The sequence below is a fragment of the Nyctereutes procyonoides genome, unplaced genomic scaffold (genome assembly GCF_905146905.1).
Source record: "Nyctereutes procyonoides isolate TBG_1078 unplaced genomic scaffold, NYPRO_anot_genome, whole genome shotgun sequence".
Taxonomy (NCBI): domain Eukaryota; kingdom Metazoa; phylum Chordata; class Mammalia; order Carnivora; family Canidae; genus Nyctereutes; species Nyctereutes procyonoides.
In genome coordinates, this window is record NW_026575024.1 from 15,683,158 (window position 1) to 15,701,411 (window position 18,254).

The window sequence follows — 18,254 nt, forward strand, 5'->3', positions numbered from 1 at the left end:
CGCGCGCGGCCGGAGCGGGCTGCGGGCGGCCGGACGCGGGGGTGGGGGGTGGAGGCGGGGCCTCGGGGAGCGGGGTGGCGAGGAGGGCCGAGCGGGCTCCTCCTGCCCCCCCCAGGCCCCTCCCAACACCTGCTCGGGGGCGCAGGTGTCTGCCCGCAGCCACAGTTGGGGCGAGCGCCCAAAGCCCGGGTCTGCAGGTGTCCGGTCCCCACCACTATGGTCCTGGGACCTTGGGCCAGTCATTCATTTGTTCAATCATCCGACAAAACTTTACTGAGCACCGACTGGGGCAAACAAGCTTCTTGGGGTCCGCAGAGCTGGTATCCTAGAAAGGAGGGTTGTCTAACAGACACACAGTAGGAGACAGGTGGGAGACAGAAGGGAAACCGTTCCTGGGGGGGGGGGGCACGCTGGCGGAGGTGGTGGGAAAGGTGTCCCTGAGGAGTGACTGGGGAGGGAGGGTCCAGGCAGCAGGTGCAAGTCCCATAAGCAGAGAACCAGCGTGGCTGGGGAATTGGCCTGCTGGGGCTGGAGCAGCAGGGAGCAGAAGGACAGTAGGGTGGCAACTTCACACAGGGTCTTATAGTCCCTTAGACCAGAAAGGCTGTATCCAGAAAACACATGCCAGTGATCAGATTGACTTTTTTTTTTTTTTTTTTGAGAGCATCCTGGCTGTCCTGTGGGAAAGGGGTGGTGGCTAAGAGTGAGGCTATTTAGGAGACTCTCGTCGTCCACGTGCATGGTGGTGGTGGTGGGTGGCAGGGACGGAGGTGCGGAGAAGCCCATGGATCTGAGATGGGGTAGGGAGCTGGAGCTGGGCACACACGCCCAGCCACATGTCTCAGCCTCCCTTACACTTGTTATTGTTGCCAACAGCATGTGGGCGCAAGTGACCTATGTCAACTTCCAGGCCTGGCCCTCCCCTTGCCATGCTCTACCTCTTTCTCCCCCACCTGCAGACTGAATGCAGAGAGGAGGAGTCTTTAGGAGAGGGCACAGCCACAGGTGGAAGGAGCCCGGGTGCCCGAATGACCAGGAGCACCGATTCTGAGCTCCTGTTGTGTGGAGCCCCGAGGCTATGGGGGCAGTCCGTTACCCGAGCTGGTGTTACCCTGATGCATGCATGGAGCAGGAGCCCCTGCTGATGGGCCTGATCTGGAGGGCAAAGGGGGACTCGAGATGATGCCCGGGTCTTTGGCCTGAACAGCTGGGTGCTTGGGAAGCCTTCCATCGACCTCACTCCCCAAGAAATCCACTCCTGCTGCCCTGCACTGAGGTGAGACTCATTTCGGAGTCCAGGGTGGGTCTTTGTGGGGATTCTGGGCAAGCCCTGGGCAGCCTCTCCTGCAGGTGTCCAGAGCATCTACGTGGCCTGGACTCTGCTGCAGCCTTGGCACGCGTCCCCTCTCCCCGGATCCCTACTCCAGCCTCTCTCCCTACAGTCCCTTTGTGATTTTGTTTTGTTTTGTTTTGCTTTGCTTCAGCCACACTGAACTATCAGCTCCTTGCACAAAATTGCTTTGCTTAGAACAGTCCCCTTCCCATCACACTCACCAGCCCACATTTATTGAATGCCTGCCAGGATGAAGCACTTTGCAAGTATCACTGCATTTTATCATGACAGTCTCCTTACGCTGTAGGCATGGCTACATCCTTTAGCTCCCAGTTTATTGGATGCGTCCTTCCCTGGCCCCTCCGCAGGTGGCCGTCCTCTGTGCTGCCAGAGGCCTCTGAGCTCCTGCCATCTTGCCTTCATCCCACTGCATTGTGATCCTCACATCCCATACCTGTGTTCCTCCTGAGGACAGGGAGCCTCCCCTGGTCACCTCTCTGTCCCCAGCACCCAGATCTGGCACAGCACACACCCGGTGACTGTGGACAGATGACCAGCAGCAGCCTGGAGAAGTTGAGAGCAGGGACTCTGCACCATGACTGCCTGGGTTCATATCCCACCTCTGCTGCTTACCGCCGTACAAACTTGGGATGTCTCAGTTCCCCCTCATCCCCTGGTAAAACAGGGTTAGCAAAGTTCTTGTTTCATAAGGTGCTGTGCACCACCCCTGCAAAGATGCCCACGTTCTTTCCCTGGAACCTATAAATAGGTTAGGATGCACAGCAGAGATGAGGGTTGCAGGTGGAGTGGAGGTTGCTAATCAGCTGACCTGGTGACAGGAAGTTATCCTGGACTATCTGGGTGGGCCAGGGGGCATCACAAGGGTCCTTATACGTGGACACCGAGGCAGAAGAGGGACAACCAAAGAGATAATGAGAAGGATTTGGCCCGACGTTGCTGGCTTTGAAGATGGAGACAAAGGGGCCACAAGCCAAGGAGAGCAGGTGACTTCTAGAATCTGGAAAAGGCAAGGCGATGCCTCCCTAGAGCCTCCAGAAGGGAATGCAGTCCCACCGACACCTCAGTTTCAGGCCAGTGCCACCTGTGTAGCCCTCCATCCTACGGGAGTGGGAGATGCACACTTGTGTTGTTCAAGCCGCTACATTTGCCATCGTTTCTTTGAGCAGCAGCCGGGAATGACTTCAGTGGTTGTGAGGACGGAGGAGCCCATAGGCAGGAAGCGCTAAAAGTAGCATCTGGCCCTGAGGACTCATCTAGAAGTGTTAGCCACCGTTTCAAATATCACAAGCGAGTGAACGCCCCGGGCCCGCAGAGACATTATAGCGTGGGCTCTGGAACTCAGTTCTGGGGCTGAATCGGGGGCCTCGCACCCCTTTTTCCCGTGGGAAGCCAGACTGCATCTCAGTGGCTCAGAAAGCCTCATTTGCAATAGTGGCATCAGCAAATTTTCTTTTCTGGTTCCTGCCCAGGAGGAGCCTGGGCCACAGCTTCGGCAGGGTCGGGGGCGGGGGGAGTACCATGATTTTCTGAAAAGAGCTTTCCGGGGACAGTTAACGAGTCTTGGCCACTGACAAGCTGGAGTCAACGAGGCCTGGGCTCATATTCTAGCTCCTCTCCTGTCTAGGTGGGTGAATGTGGGGAGGACATCTCTCTGGACTTGGTTTCCCCCTCGGAGAAACCCAGGTGATAATAATGCCCACCTCACAAGACCACGGGGAGGATCATGAAAGATAATGTGTGTCACTTCCCAGGTGCCCGCTAGCAGTAGCCTCGTTTGCTCCCTCTGTACAACTGCCTGCCTGCCTGCCTGCAGATGTCAAGAATTCTTTTTCTGGAAGCACATGTCTGTGCTAGGCATATTCACAGACATGACTAACGGAGCGCTCGCTTTCCAGTGCGGAGAACCAAGGCACAGAAGAGAAGACACCCCGCCTGCCAGGTCCTCACAGCCAGGCAGTGGCTGAGCCAGGACTTGAACTCGGGGCTGTGTGGTCCCTAAGGTCATGATCCTTCCACTATACCCCACGGCTTCGTCAGGCATCATGCCCCCGTCTCCATCACCCTCCCACAGCCCCTCCAGGCTCCAGCTTCCTCATCTCTAGGATGGAGCTGAGAAGCCCTGGCTCGCTGGCCACCCCCACCATTGTGAGGCCCCTGTGACACACAGCTGAGCGGTGCTTTGTCAGGTGTGCCTGCTGGGGCTGGGGGAGCTGGGGCCCTGGGGGAGCTGTCTGGCCCTGCCAGGCAGGTGACTCTGCCCTGTGCTTGGCGTTTTGGGTTCAGCAGCTCTATTTTAAGCCAGAGGAGGTCAGAGTTTGTGTATGTGTATTTCTCAGCTTGCAAAACCGTCAGCTGAGCAGTCACCCAAAACAGCAGCACTCCGAGGCACCCCCTTCAGCTGCCTCTCCCTCGGCCTCCCCCCTCTTCCCTCCTTTGGGGACCTCAGGGGACCCAGTGATTTTCCTCTGTCCCTTCATGCCAGAGCCATATGCGTAGCCCCTCCACAAGGCCTTGGATCCTCTTCCAGGATCCTCTTTGAGGACAACGAGGAAGGTGTCCCAGCCCCCAGCTGGATCCTGGGTGCCTTTCAAAGCATTCCACATCCCTTATGAGTCTAGAACCTTCTGAGCGCTTTGTGAGCCAGGCAGGCCTTGCCATTCCCGTGTCCAAGAGAAAATGCAGGCTGGGAGGGTGACAAGTGGCTGTCACGTAAGGTGGTGCAGGGTGGGGCAGAAGGTAAGAAAGAACATGAATTTTGAGTGAGCCAGACCTCACTCAGTGAGCCTTGCACTCTTGGACAAGCGACTTCGCCATCGAGCCTCAGTTTCCTCATCTGTGACATGGGCATGAAGGTATCGGACTCCCAGTACTTCTGTGAAGATTAGATGAAAGTGTGAAGGAGCACTCAGCACAGAGTAGGTGCCTAGCAAATGCTAGTACCCCTTATGCCAAATTAATTTTTTCTTTTCCTTTTCCGCACTGCTTATTCCTCAGGCCTCCTGGGATCTGAAAGGATTGATTTTTTTAGAGTTAAAATATAGTTCAGTAATTTTCCAGAAGCCCAGAGAGCCCAGGTGTTTTTCCTGATAAGATCTCTCTCCCGTCTCTGTCCTAAAAGAATGGATTATTTTGGCTTCAGGTACCAGCTCCTTGAAGATGACAGCTGTAACCTTTCTGCAGCCTGAGTATCATTTAAGGAATCTGGGCTGCAAGAAATAAAAAGCTGCCTCTTGCTAATTTAAAGAACATTATAGGTAGGATGTGAGGTTCTTGCAGAATCTTCCAGGCACTGGAAGACAAACTGTATGGTTTGAGGGACCCAGAAAAATGGAAGCTAGGAGCAGGGAAACACCATAGCCCTTCCCAGTGTGGGGGGGCACCATTGTTCCCAGGCTGATGCAGATACTATTTGGGGGATAAGCCATAGCTGTCTGAGCATGAACCTGTCTCTGACTATTGGGACCCACCAGAGCCGCCCAAAGGATTCCCAACATGAGTTTGTGGCCATTCAGTTGGAGCCTCTGGGAGTTCTTCACTTTCCGAAGGATGGTTATCTTTGGGTTAATGGAGATACTAAAACCTTTACTCTGGGGACATCCAGGTGGCTCAGCGGTTGAGTGTTTGCCTTCGGCTAGGGTCGTGATACTAGGGTCCTGGGATCGAGTCCCACGTTGGGCTCCCTGCAGGGAGCCTGCCTCTCCCTCTTCCTCTCTCTCATGAATAAATAAATACAAATCTTTTTAAAAAATAAAAACTGAAACCTTTACTCTGGTTAATAATTTTTAAAATGAACTGATAGGAGTATGGGGAGTTGTTAAACCATTCTGTGTCCTTTCATGTATGATTAAGAATTTTCACAATAAAATTGTTTTTTTTTTAAAGAACCATTTCTCTCTCTCCATCCCTACCTCCTTTGGTTGGTTCCACTCTATCTTTGCTCTGAGCAGGAGGGTTACCCTGAAGGTTGGAGTGAATTGGAAGGACATTTACTGGTCAGTGACCAGTAATCCAAGTGGGGATATAGGGGCTCAACAGATGTCGCTTCATGTCACCCTTACGCTGGGCACTTTTCATCCCACCTCCCAGGGGAGGAAGCCAAGGCTCCAAGGGCTGCAGTGACGAGGAAATCACACAGCCAAGGAGGGAAGGAGCGCTCCTGTCCTGCAGGCAAGCTCTTGCTCCTAAAGGCAATGCTTCCCTGCCCTGAGGAGCGTGGTGGAGTGTCAGCACAGGATAGTGGTCATAGCCACGTGGCATTTGGGGTTCAGCCATGGCTGATAGACTTGTCCCTTCTCTTCCTGCTAGTGTCCCCCCATCCCCCAGTCACCATAATGGATTGGGATCAAGAGACATCTGAATCAAAGAGGGCAGGGTTTGATTTGAGAAGATATCATTGTCTGGAAAGGGTCAAAGCAAAGACCCTAAAAAAGCCTGCGATGCTCAGGTCTTTAAGCCTGGTCTTAAAGTTAGTGTAGCACAGAGCTGCTCTGTGCTCTGTAACCACTAGCCCTGTGTGGGTGGCCATTTGTCTTTAAATTAATTAAAATTTGGGGCACCTGAGTGGCTCAGTGGTTGAGCATCTGCCTTCGGATCAGGTCATGATCCTGGGGTCCTAGGATCAAGTTCTGCATCGGGCTTCCCACAGGAAGCTCGCTTCTCCCTCTGCCTGTGTCTCTGCCTCTCTGTGTCTTTCATGAATAAATGAAATCTTTTAAAAAATTAATTAAAATTCAATTCAGTTTTAAAATTCAGTTCTTCAGTCACACCAGCCTATTTCACCTGCTCATTAGCCACACATGCCAGGGTCAGGCACAGGTTAGAACATCTCCATCGTCATGGAAACTTCCATTGGACATCACTGGTACAGGGAGTCAGCACAGACTTTGCAACCGGACTGGCTGCTTTCGAATCTTGGCTCCATCATTTAGCTGCCATCACGCTGGGCCTCAGTTTATTCACCTATAAGATGAGGCTCATAATCCTGTGGAAGCCTACACACCCAGCTCAGTGGGGCCCAGGGTTAGTGAATGAAAGCGTGGAATTATTCTAAATGACATACACCTTGAACATTTGCCATTCTTATCTTTGAGTGTGGAGCTATTAATTGGCTTTTCACCCTGTCCTCCTCACATAAGCTACAGAATCTGCCTTCTGGTTTCCGATTTGGGTTTCTTTCAAGCGGAACAGGATTTGAAGACCTTGTGCAGCAGCTTGAGTGCAGAATCTCTCTAGATTCTTGTGGCAGTTTTTTTTCTGGCTGTCTTGTCATTGTTTCTTCCATGCCTAAATCAACAGTATTTTTTAGCAACTCATCTCTAGCGAATTTCATAAAAACAAATCTCTTCCTTTTTGCACTCATATTTCACCAGCCTGTGGAATATCGTTACAATAACAAGTGTGGCCGGTGCAAATTGGTTTGGGAGCAAACCCAACAGATTCTTGGCAAATGTGCCACTTGTCTTCGCTCAGGCTGCTATAACAGAATACCATAGATTAAGTGGCTTGTTTCTCACAGTGATGGAGGCTGGAAGTCTGAGATCAGGGTGCCAGCATGGCCGGGTTCTTGGTGAAAGCCCTCTTCCTGGGTGACAGAGAAAGCAAGCCCTCTCATATGTCTTCCTATAAGGGCACTAATCCCATTCATAAGGGCTCCACCCTCTCTTGACCTTACCTCCTGATACCATCATTGAGGGTTAGGACTTCAACACATGAATTTGGGGGTGAGGAGTACACAAACTTTCGATCTATAACATTATTCTGCGGGAGGGAACAGAGAGAGGCAAGAGTGCCAGAGTGCCTGGTGTGGCCCACCAGCCGTAAGCATTCATTATTATGCTGGGGCAGGAGTGTTGTGTTTGGAAAGAATGCAGAGCACTTGTTAGCCTGATTAAACAGACCTTGGTAAAGAAAGCTTCTTTATGGGGACCTGGGGGGCTCAGATAGTTAAGCATCTGCTTTCAGCTCAGGTTGTGATCTCCAGGTCCTGGGACTGAGCCCCAAGGTGGCTCCCTGCCAGCAGGGAGTCTACTTCTCCCTCTCCCTCTCCTCTCTTGTGCTCATGCTCTCTCTCAATAAAAAATCTTGAAAAATAAATAAAATCTTAAGTGAATGAATAAATAAAATCTTTAAGAAAGAAAAGAAAGAAAGAAAAGAAAGAAAGATGGATCCCTGGGTGGCGCAGCGGTTTGGCACCCGCCTTTGGCCCAGGGTGTGATCCTGGAGACCTGGGATCAAATCCCACGTCAGGCTCCCGGTGCATGGAGCCTGCTTCTCCCTCTGCCTGTGTCTCTGCCTCTCTCTCTCTCTCTCTCTCTCTCTCTCTGTGACTATCATAAATAAATAAAAATTAAAAAAGAAAGAAAAAGAAAGAAAGAAAGAAAGAAAGAAAGAAAGAAAGAAAGAAAGAAAGAAAGAAAGAAAGAAAGAAAGAAAGAAAGAAAGAAAGAAAGAAAGAAAAAGAAAGAGCAAGCTTCCGTGTCACACTATAAAGGCTAGTGCGATGTTGTCTCTGGAAGACACCTACCCAGACAGAGACTACACTTCCCAGCCTCCTTTGCAGCCTAGCCTGACCCCATAACTAGTCAATGGAACATGAATGGGAGTGGTGAGTGTCATCTCCAGGCGGGGCCTTCAGGAAGCAGGTGAGCTTCTCCATCCCTGCCTGCCATCTAGCAGCAGAAGGCCCCCCAGCCCGGAGCCATAACCTGTGAGCCACTTGGCTCACCACACGAGGGAACTCCAACAGGAACACCTGCCTTGGAATATTATGTGAGTAAGAAAGAAACTTCTGTTGTGTTAAGAAGCTGAATTTTGGGGTTTGCTTGTTATAGCAACTACCGTTACCCTAATCAATAAACTTGCCATATAGGGCTGTTGTGAGGATGAAATTTGATGACATACATGTAACAGAATCTTAAAGGAAACTTTTCCTGTTGCCTCATCTTTCCAGTTAAAACCACAAGGTGCTAAATGCCCCCATATTCCAGAAAGCCACAAGACACATGTCTGTAGGTCCTTTTTAGGGATGTCCTACGAGCTTTTCTCCTCCTGCATCCCTGCCCCCTCGGCCTCCATAAGTAGAAGATTCAAATTTGAGAATGATTTTCTAGAGCAGGGAGAAACGACATACCTTTTCTTTTTCCATTTTCTTGGGGGAAAGGAGAAAGGGGTGTTCCCCTTGTCCTGACAGATTCTGCTGGTAGATTTTGGGTTCTTGCCAGAAGTGGTGAATGGTACCTGATTTTCTGACCATTTATCAGGCAGGCTTGCACATCTGCTCACAGTATCTGTGTGAGCCTGGAGAAAGTGGTTCAAGAGAGATGGCAGGGTGGTGGGGAGTGGGGGGGGGCATCCTGCATACCCAACCATTTGGCCATCGCAAAGATGGGCGAGCTTCCCATGAGCTGAGTAGGTGCTGGGCCATCTGCTCAGTATCCTGCCCAAAAGGGATGATTGTTTTTGCTTTCCAGGAAAGAGGACTCTGGCAGAAAGAGGCTGGGAAGTGTACTTCTGGGGGCAGAGTTTGAGAGAGGTCAAGGGGTCTCAGATCTCCCTCAACAGATAGGAGACCACTACGAGGCCCCAGAATAAGCTCCTCATGTGGCCCAGGGATACCACCCTTTGGACACTTGCCGCACAGAAGGAATCCATCCCCGTGAGAGGACCTGAGGCAAAACTAGCTATATTTTCATCCCCTTCCCTCCACTGTGCTCCCTTCAGGCCTCATAAACAGGAGAAGCTAGAACTCAGAAGGAGTGGGGGGGGGTGAGAAAGGTGTGAAAGGAACTCTCCCACTGCTCTCAGTGCTGCAGAGAACTATAATGCAGAGCTTAAGGGCAAGATTCCAGAGCCAGATAGCCTGGGTTTGAATCCTGTGTCTATGACTTACTAGCTGTGTGACCTGGGGCAAGTTACCTCACCTCTCTGGGCCTCAGTAGCTGTAAGATGCCAGCAACAAGAGTACATACCGCATAGTGTGACAAGGTGCACCTTGTTAGGCTACTTAACAATTTGTTAGGTTAAAGAATATGCATTCTTGAGGTGTAGGGTCAGTGCTGATTCAGCAGAAGCGTTCATGCTGGACCGAGAGGCACAGGCAAGAAGTTTGACTGAATGTGTTGAAAGACCATGGTTGAAGGGAAACTAAACCCATTTCTGCGTGTCTTTCATAAATTCAGATCACTCGATAAACCAATGATACAGGCCAAGTAGTTAGATCAGTTTGAGACACATTGGAACCCTCGGGACATGTTAAGTATTAACGTCATTCAAACCTCTGCCAGGCCAGGGATCAGATCCTCTCTCAGCTTTATTAGTTTGGGGTGATACTATGAATGGCTATTTTTGTGGTCTCCTGCCTTTTGCTCTTCATAAACTACCAAATTTCATAAAATATGTGGGAGTCCCAGTAAGACTCCCAACTCCATTTGCAGAGTAAGAACAATGGGGCACATTCACAAGGATTGTTTATAATCATCATCCTCTTAGAATGAATTTCATGCCCCCCCCCCCAATTAGGAAGGTCATCAGTTCAGGTTAAAAAGACGTTCCTACAGATGGTGTCCATTTCACTCAAGGAGATTCCACTGTGTTGTCCTTATTTTTAGTCCCAGTTCAAGAGCTGATGCCTGAAGACCTCAGATACACTTTACATAGAGCTTGCAAGCATCTAGAGCCATTGTCCCCTGTCCTCATGGGCACCCTGTAAGACTGGGGTTGGGGCCTACAGTTTCTTTATGGGGATGTTGAGTTCAGAGAGGTTGGATGACTTGTTGCGGTTCACCCAGCTGGTGCAGTAAATCAAGCCTGGCCCCAGAGTCTCAATGTTCCTGGGGGAAAATAGTCTTTTCTTCTGGGTTGAATATATTGGCAGGGGCCTCTGTTCTATGAGGTCACCCAAGGACCCAGGCTTCTTCTTGTCCTATCGTGTCCTAACACAGAGACTCTTATCCCAGAGACGAGGGGTCTGTGCATGGAATTTAAAGTAGTATTAGCTGTGCCTACCTGTTGCCCATAGAAATCATGGGTATTTTCATAGCACGCTGCAGTTATTGCAGACATCTCAAAGTACTCCGTATCCTCCTTATTCACCACTGAAATTATGGTAACCAGACTCAATCTTGTTTACTGGGTTAAAAAAAGAGGCACATATGTAATTGCCTCACATACCTTTTTGTTTTAGTGATGATATTTTGATCATTTGTTTCCCTTGTAATCCCATATGTTTTGTTTTATGCATTTAATATTACTAGCATGAGAAGGAGATCATAGATTTTGCCAGCATAGGCGCACAACCCTCTTGGGAGCTTCCCGGGTGTAGACTGAAGCTAGCCCCCATATATGCAGGCAGGGAGAGACCAAAGGGAGGGGCAGGCTGCTCCAGGTTGGTAGGTGGAAGTTTTAATAATGGTGGAGGGAATTCGCATACGAGGCTTGTCTCGGGCAGCAGCAAGCAAGACCAGTGGCTCCGTGCACCTGCCTGCCAAATTCTAAAAGCTTGTAAAGAAGCCCTACCTGGGCTTAGTCACGTATGCTGTGCAGGTGTTTTCAATGCTGCATCACCATCTCAAGGCTGTGTCCTTGGAGTGGTCTCTGGGAGCAGGAAAGGCAAGTGGAACCCCTGTTCCAAGGACAGGGGAGGGGGTGGGGAGCCTCTGAGTGTCGGGGCCAGCTCAGGGGTCAATCTGCAGTCTAGTCTTTTTGATCGCGTTCGCCCAACAACCAGCTGCCCGATGAGACCTTGCCTCATAAAGAACAGTTAAGATGCATGTTCTAGAGCTTTGAAGTCCCCCGCTGGGTCCTCTACACAGGACCAGCAGACAAGTGTGGTGGATTGTACAGGGGGTTTATGGTTCAGATCTAGAATCATATCCCCCCTGGCCAGACCTCAGTTACCTGGGCAGAAAATGCTGTGTCTCTCTGGGTGCCCAGGAGGAAAAGAGAGTTTGGGGAACGAGAAGCCAGCCTCTGCCCCATTATCATGTCACTTACAAGGACTCAAATGTAAGGAGGCACTGGGACCCCTCATCTCGGGATTTCTGTGGCAGACGGGTGCTGGGCACCAGGGGCCCATCTTTTGTCTCATCTGCAGGTGCGTGAAACCTGATTTTGCAGGGAGGTGGTGCCGAGGGCAGCTGAGGCTGCTCTTCTCGGATCTTCCTTCTGTTCTTCCAACATGCCGTCTGCTTTGTGTCCCAAGAACACAGAACTGGTGAAATTAGGACAAAATGTATATCCTTGAAAATATAATTATAGCTCCCATGTATGTAGAACTTTCGTTTGCCAAGCACTTTCATAAGCCTGGACTTGTCCTCACCACAGCCCTCAAGCGAGGCAGATCAGAGATGACCATCTCCACTGCAGTTGGAAGCAAGGCTCAGAAAGGAAAATCAGATGCTCAAGGTCACAAACCAGAGGCAGAATTGAGGCTGGAACCCAACTCTGTCACCATTCAGCAAGCATGTGGTAAATACCTACAGTGTGCCAGGTCCTGTGCTGGCTTCAGGGACACAAGGATGAATCAGAAATCCACTTGGCTTCTAGGGAGCAAAGCCCAACAGAAAAGCCAAGAATAGACCGGTAATTACACTGCCATATACGATTATATTTGTCAAGACTCTTTTAGCTCAAGTGATAGAAACCCAACTCAGGCTTGTTTAAATATAAATGGAATTTAGTGGTTCACATAACCGAAACATTTAGAGATATATAACTTCAGGCATGGCTGGATCCAGCAGTTCAAAACCTATTGTCTGGCATCTGTTTCTCTTAATTACTTGGCTCTGTGTGATTTTATTTCTCAGTCTCTTCTCACGATGGCAGACCTAGCCTCTGGCAATCAAAGGCTTACCCTGTAATAGTTTGGCTACTTGAGTCAAAATGATGGTAACACTATCCCAATTGTTACAGAAACAGTCTTGAGGTTTTGCATAGAATGGCCGAACTGCCTACCTGACCTGTTCGTGCCATTCTGGATGCAGAGAAGGTGGGGACGGGGTGGAGCCATAAGATAGAAGGAGCCTGAGTCTCTTAATCGTTTTGTGGAGGAGACCACCAACCGGAACCACCTGTTAGGAATGTTATGTAACTGAGGAATAGACTTTGTGGTTTAGCTAGTAAGCCATGGTAGGCCAAGGGGAGGTCGTAGTGGTGAAGTGGTCTGCTCCCCCAAGATGCGGGTGACAAAGGGGTACATTGTCTTTAAGACTTTTAAAAAAGATTTTTCATTTATTTATTTGCCAGAGAGAGAGAGTGCACAAGCAGGGGGAGCAGCAGAGGGAGAGGGAGAAGCAGGCTGCCTGCCGAGCAGAGAGCCCCATGTGGGGCTGGATCCCGGGACCCAGTATCATGACCCGAGCTGAAGGCACTCAACCGACCACACTGGCATCCCTGTCTTTAAAGATTTTTAAAACTGGGGATCCCTGGGTGGCTCAACGTTTTAGTGCCTGCCTTTGGCCTAGGGCACGATCCTGGAGTCCCGGGATCAAGGCCCGCGTTGGGCTCCCGGCATGGAGCCTGCTTCTCCTTCTGCCTGTGTCTCTGCCCCCCCCCCCCCCCAAATAAATAAATAAATAAATAAATAAATAAATAAATAAATCTTTTAAAAAAATTTTTAAACTGGCTAAATTTGATCTGCTTTTTATCATCACCACATGCCAGTAAATCTAAACATTGTCAATGTTAAAATATTCCTTGCCCAGGAAGAATGCTCCCAATTTGGGGCCTATTTAGTATTGGAATCTGGTTTTCCTTAAAGACATACATCAGGGTAGAAGTAGTAATGTGATGAAGACCCATATGTACACTACAGTGATTAAGGGAACGTTACAAATATGACTGTTGACCTAAAATTGTAAAATAAATGTAGATTTCTTTTGGAGATGGAATTCAGATAGCTGAGAAATCTGGTGAGTGAAAGGTCCCAGGGAGGCCTTCCCATTAGGACCCTGAACTGGCCATCTGGAGTAGGTGGTGACACCGTGCATCTGGTTCCGAAACCTTGGGCTTTGATGGGATGAGGGCTGGATGCAGAGCAGGTGCCATGAGAGGACAGGAGGGCGACAGCATATGAAGGAGTTGTCTTGGGACTGGGGATGCAGGAGGGTTATCTGGACATGGAGGTCTGGTCTTTGAGGGGAGAAGATGGTGAAAGTCAAAGTCAGCCAACTGCCTGCTGGCTTCAGGGCTGCGGAGAAGCAGCTCGTGTTCATGTTGCCCACCCCACCGAGAGTGGATGAAAAGACCCAGCCCAGCCGTGAGATTCAGAACACTTTAGTGAAAGCCGGTAGTGAGGGGCCAGGAGGCAGTGAATGGGCCACGGGTAAGAACCAGATCAGTATTATGGGGCCACTTACAGCTATGCTCATTGGCTCACCTGAGGGTGTCCAAGAGGCCTGGGCTTCTGCCCTTGGTTCCCTCTGGTGTTATAATCAATCATAGCAGAAGAGTTCTTGAGAATCGGCTACATCACAAGCCTCTTGCTGAGGATTGGCTGACCCTAGACCAGACTTCGTCCATCAAGAGGCAGGTGGACTTTCTGAGAGCACATGGCACCCCCAATGAGGCTGCTGGAGTTGCCCATTGAAGAGAACATCCCTACCTCTTGTTAGCGGAGTAGCCAACATGTGTGTATGTTGATGGGAATCATCTGGAAGAGAGGGAGAAATGGAAGACAGGGGCGTGGAAAGGGCATCTGGCAGGGCCGCATCACCTGAGGAGGCAAGAGAGGTGGGAGCCAGCGCACAAGGGAAGGGTTGACTTCAGGTAGACATGATAACCAGGACTATATGGAGAACAATTGGGGATCAGCCCAGGTTAGACCTGAGGAAAGGAGTGCCCCTGGGCCGGAGTGGGGAGCCCCAACCATCCAGTGTGGTGGGGCACAGAGGAAGCTGGAAGACCTAACAGGGCCCGTGAGTCATGGAAGGAGTCTGGACCCATCCCAGAGGGCAGCTCTGAGCCTTGGAGGGGTTGAAGCTGTGGCATAACCCTAACTGTGCTCCAGAAAGAGCCTCTGGCTGCAGAGTCTAGCCCTGGGCGGAGGGACTGGGCTGTGGGCAGAGGGACCAGAGGAGTCGTCCTGGGGACAGATGGAAAGCTCTCCCCCAGGGCAGTGCAGGTGTCCTCACGGGCACCTGTGCAGTCTGGGCATCTGTGAAGTCTTTGCAGTAAAGAAAACCAAACCGCAGGACTGACTCAAGTAGGGAGGAATCCGGGCCGTTCGTGCACGCCAGTGCCGCAAGGGGGCAGCAGCGCACTACCGTCTTCCATTCTCCTGGCGAGCTATTACCCACTCTAATAATCTTACACGATTCTAATGAGGTGGAGGACTTACTAAAACAGACTTCTGGCCCCATCCCAAGAGTTTCCGTGAGTCTGGAATGGAATACGAGATATTTGCATTTCTAATCAGTTCCCAGGTGAGGCTGATGTTTCTGGTCTGGGGACACCACTTTGAGAACTATTGAGGTTGAATATTGGGTGGGGATGGGCGGGAGCCCTAATCCACCCAGACATGGCCACTGGGCAATCACTGTCAACTGGGCAGCCATTCCCATTTGACAACGATGTATTTACTTTTCTTAGCCCCATTAAATCCCTTTTTCAAAAGGAAAATATATTATTTCATTCATTCAGTAAGGACCAAGCCAGGTTCTGTCCTGGGTATGTTTTTAGGTCCTGGGAATCCATCAGGGAGCAAGGCAGAAAATAAGAAGTCCCAGCCAGCAACTGTAGAGTCAGGCAACAAATAATAAACGTGACAAACAAGTCAGGTAGTATGTCACACCATGATGTGTGCTACATGTATCGGGGAATGGAAGAGGGGTTCTCAGTGGGTTCTCAGTGGAGTGTTAACTTATGAGTCACACAAGAAAGAGAGAAAGGGGATTAGTCATTGGGGGGTACCTGGGGGAAGGTGATGTCAGGCAGCAGGAACAGCCAGTGCAAAGGTCCTGAGGAGGAAGTGTGTCTGACATGTTCAAGAAACAGCCGGGAGGACAGAGGAGCATGAGCAAGGGGGTGAGGGCAGAGAGGTGACTGGGACACAGTGCAGGACCCTGTAGGTTGTGTGACATGGTCTGGCTTGGTTTTAACAGGATCCACACTGTAAGGACCAGGGTGGAAGCCAGGAGAGCAAGAGGAGGCTGCTGAAGTCATCACGGCAGAGACGGTGATGGACCCCAGCGGGGGGAGCAGTGGAGAGGACAGGGGTGAGGAGAGGTTATACACACCAGCATACACACGGACTTGTCTGTGTTTCCATGACTAAATGGCCAGGGCAATCTGATGATCTACTCCTCTCTGTGCGAGCAACTCTTATTCCCAACCTGAAGTCTTGTCAGTCTGTTCATGTCTACTCAACCCATCTTTGATCTCTAGCTGCCTCCAGCCACACTGTCCTGAGTGACTACTGCCTCCTCAAACTCAAAACAACGAGGACACCCCCTCCCACCTGTAGGGGCTCCCCCACTCTCCCTGGTTTCTGCCCGTGTGGCCCGTCCATCCTGCCATCCTTCAGCACAAAGCCCAGGGATGTGTTGGGTAGTTCTCCTGCTCTTCGCATTCATCCTTCAAACCAGATCTCACAGGCAACATTGGGCTATGTTGATTCCCCCATCCGTTCCCTCTTTCCCGTTCCCACAGCCACCTGTCCAGGCTGTCATGCCCTACCCCTGAATGCTGCAGCGACCACACGCAGGGGAGCCTGGTGGCCAAGGGCATGGGCCCTCAAGCAGGACTCTCTGGGTTTGAATCCTGGTTCTGCCAACTGGGAACTCTGTGAACTTAGGCTATTTCCTTAATTTGCCATATCTCAGTTTCTCTGTCTGGGAAATGGGCATAGTTATACTTCAAATGGTTATTATGGGGTCGAGTGAGTGATTACATGGAAGATGCTTGGAACAGAGTCTTGTATGTGGTTAGAGCTCAATATGTTAGCTCTTTTATTATTTATGCAATAAGTCTTTATTGAGCACCTATTGTATAGAGACGACCTCCTTACACCTATTGTCTAGATACCTCACATACTGGGAGATATCTGACCCAGGATAAAGAGTGCAGACCCTAACAATTCCACTCCTAGATGTTTATCCAACAGAAATGTTTACCATTGTCCACCAGAAGACATGGCCTAGAATGTTCACAATACCCTCTTCATAAAAGCTGCAGACTGGAAACTACCCATAAGTATAGAATGCATAAATGAAATGTAGTATATTCATACAATTGAATACCACACAATGCTGAGAAGGAATGCATGCACTATTGTTACTTGAAACAACGTGGATACTACAAATATAAATATAACGAGGGGTTGGGTGCTCCTGGCTGGCTCAGTTGGTGGAGCGTGTGACACTTGATTTTGGGGTTGTGAGTTCAAGCCCCATATTGGGTGTAGAGATTACTTAAAAATAAAATCTTTAAAATAAATATATATAAAATAATATATGTAAGATAGATGTAAGAAATACATTATTTTTATATATATTTATAATATAAATATATTACTTAAATATAAAATATTTAAACTATATATGTAAAATATAAAATATATATTATATATATAACTAGGATGCCTGGGCCCAGCACCTCTAGCTGTGAGTTTCAATGGGGGTTAGTCTGATTTTCACCTATAGCCTTTGCCCTCACATCACCTGCTTTTCTTTACAAACAAGAAAATTCTCAGCCTTTGCCTCATATCACTCTCTGACTTGCAAAGAATCTTGGAGGCTAGGATAATAATAATAGATTGTATTTCAAGTGAACACAGAGGAATTACTGACCTAATACAACACCCCTAGGTGATGGGAACTCACTCAACATGGTGATCCTATAGGGTTAGCATTGCTATTTATACCCATTTTACAGATGAAAAGACTAAAGGACTAAGAGGTCATGGGAATGATAGCTAAAACTGTTATTTAAATCATATAATAACAACCCTCTGTGCAGAGTACTGCCATTATCCCCTTTTTAAAGGAAGGGACACTGCAGCACAATGAAATTACGTACCCTGCCTAAGATCACACTAGGAGACACCAGAGCAAAGATGGGGCAGGTGGCTGAGCCCACTCTGTGCGGCTCTGTTCCTAGCTACTTGGTAGTGAGGTGACAGGCCTTGCAGCCAGCCAGCCCAGGGGTCCAGCACCACACCCCTAGGACAACTCATTCATTGCTCTGAGTCTTAGTTTACCCATCCCTAGAATGAGAACATCAGTCACACTTTCCTTTAGGGATGTCCCAAGAGAAACATGCAATGGTGGGTAAAGCCCTTGGCAGCAAAGGCCCCACATGCAGGAATCATTCAATGCAAGTCTGTTGTAACAGTCATTGTCACCATCAATGCAATCCTCATTGTCACCGTCTCTAGAGACATTACCTGAACTTTTTTCCAGCAATGTGTTCAGAGTTTACCCTTGGGGAGCCTGATTTACTGAAACCCTCAACCTGGGAGAGACCATCAACCCAGGTTTGAATCAGGTAAGCTTGGCATGAGCTAACACCTCCCCGCAGCTGCAGACCAGCTTTTGGACATGTCCCCTTTCCAAGCAGTCTCCTCCTCTGTGAACTGAGGTTACTTCTGTTTGTGAAGATTGGGTGGCTCAGCTGCTGCCGGTGATTCTCTATCTGGGGTTTTTGGAGGAGGTGATACTGGAGCAAAGTGCTGGAGGCAGGTGTTCTGAGGGGCAGGTCATGTGCATCCTGTGAGCTGGGGTCACCCCTTCCCCTGATCTGCTTCCTATCTCAGGGCCCCAAGCTCCTGGGCTCCCTCATCTCTCACCTTCCCAGTGGGTTTGACCAATAGGAGGAACTACCAGAAACTGGGGGAAGCCAGGTCTACCTCCCCATTTCTATCGGCATTTTGTTAGGTCTACAAAGCTGAATCTGCTCCCAGCAGACA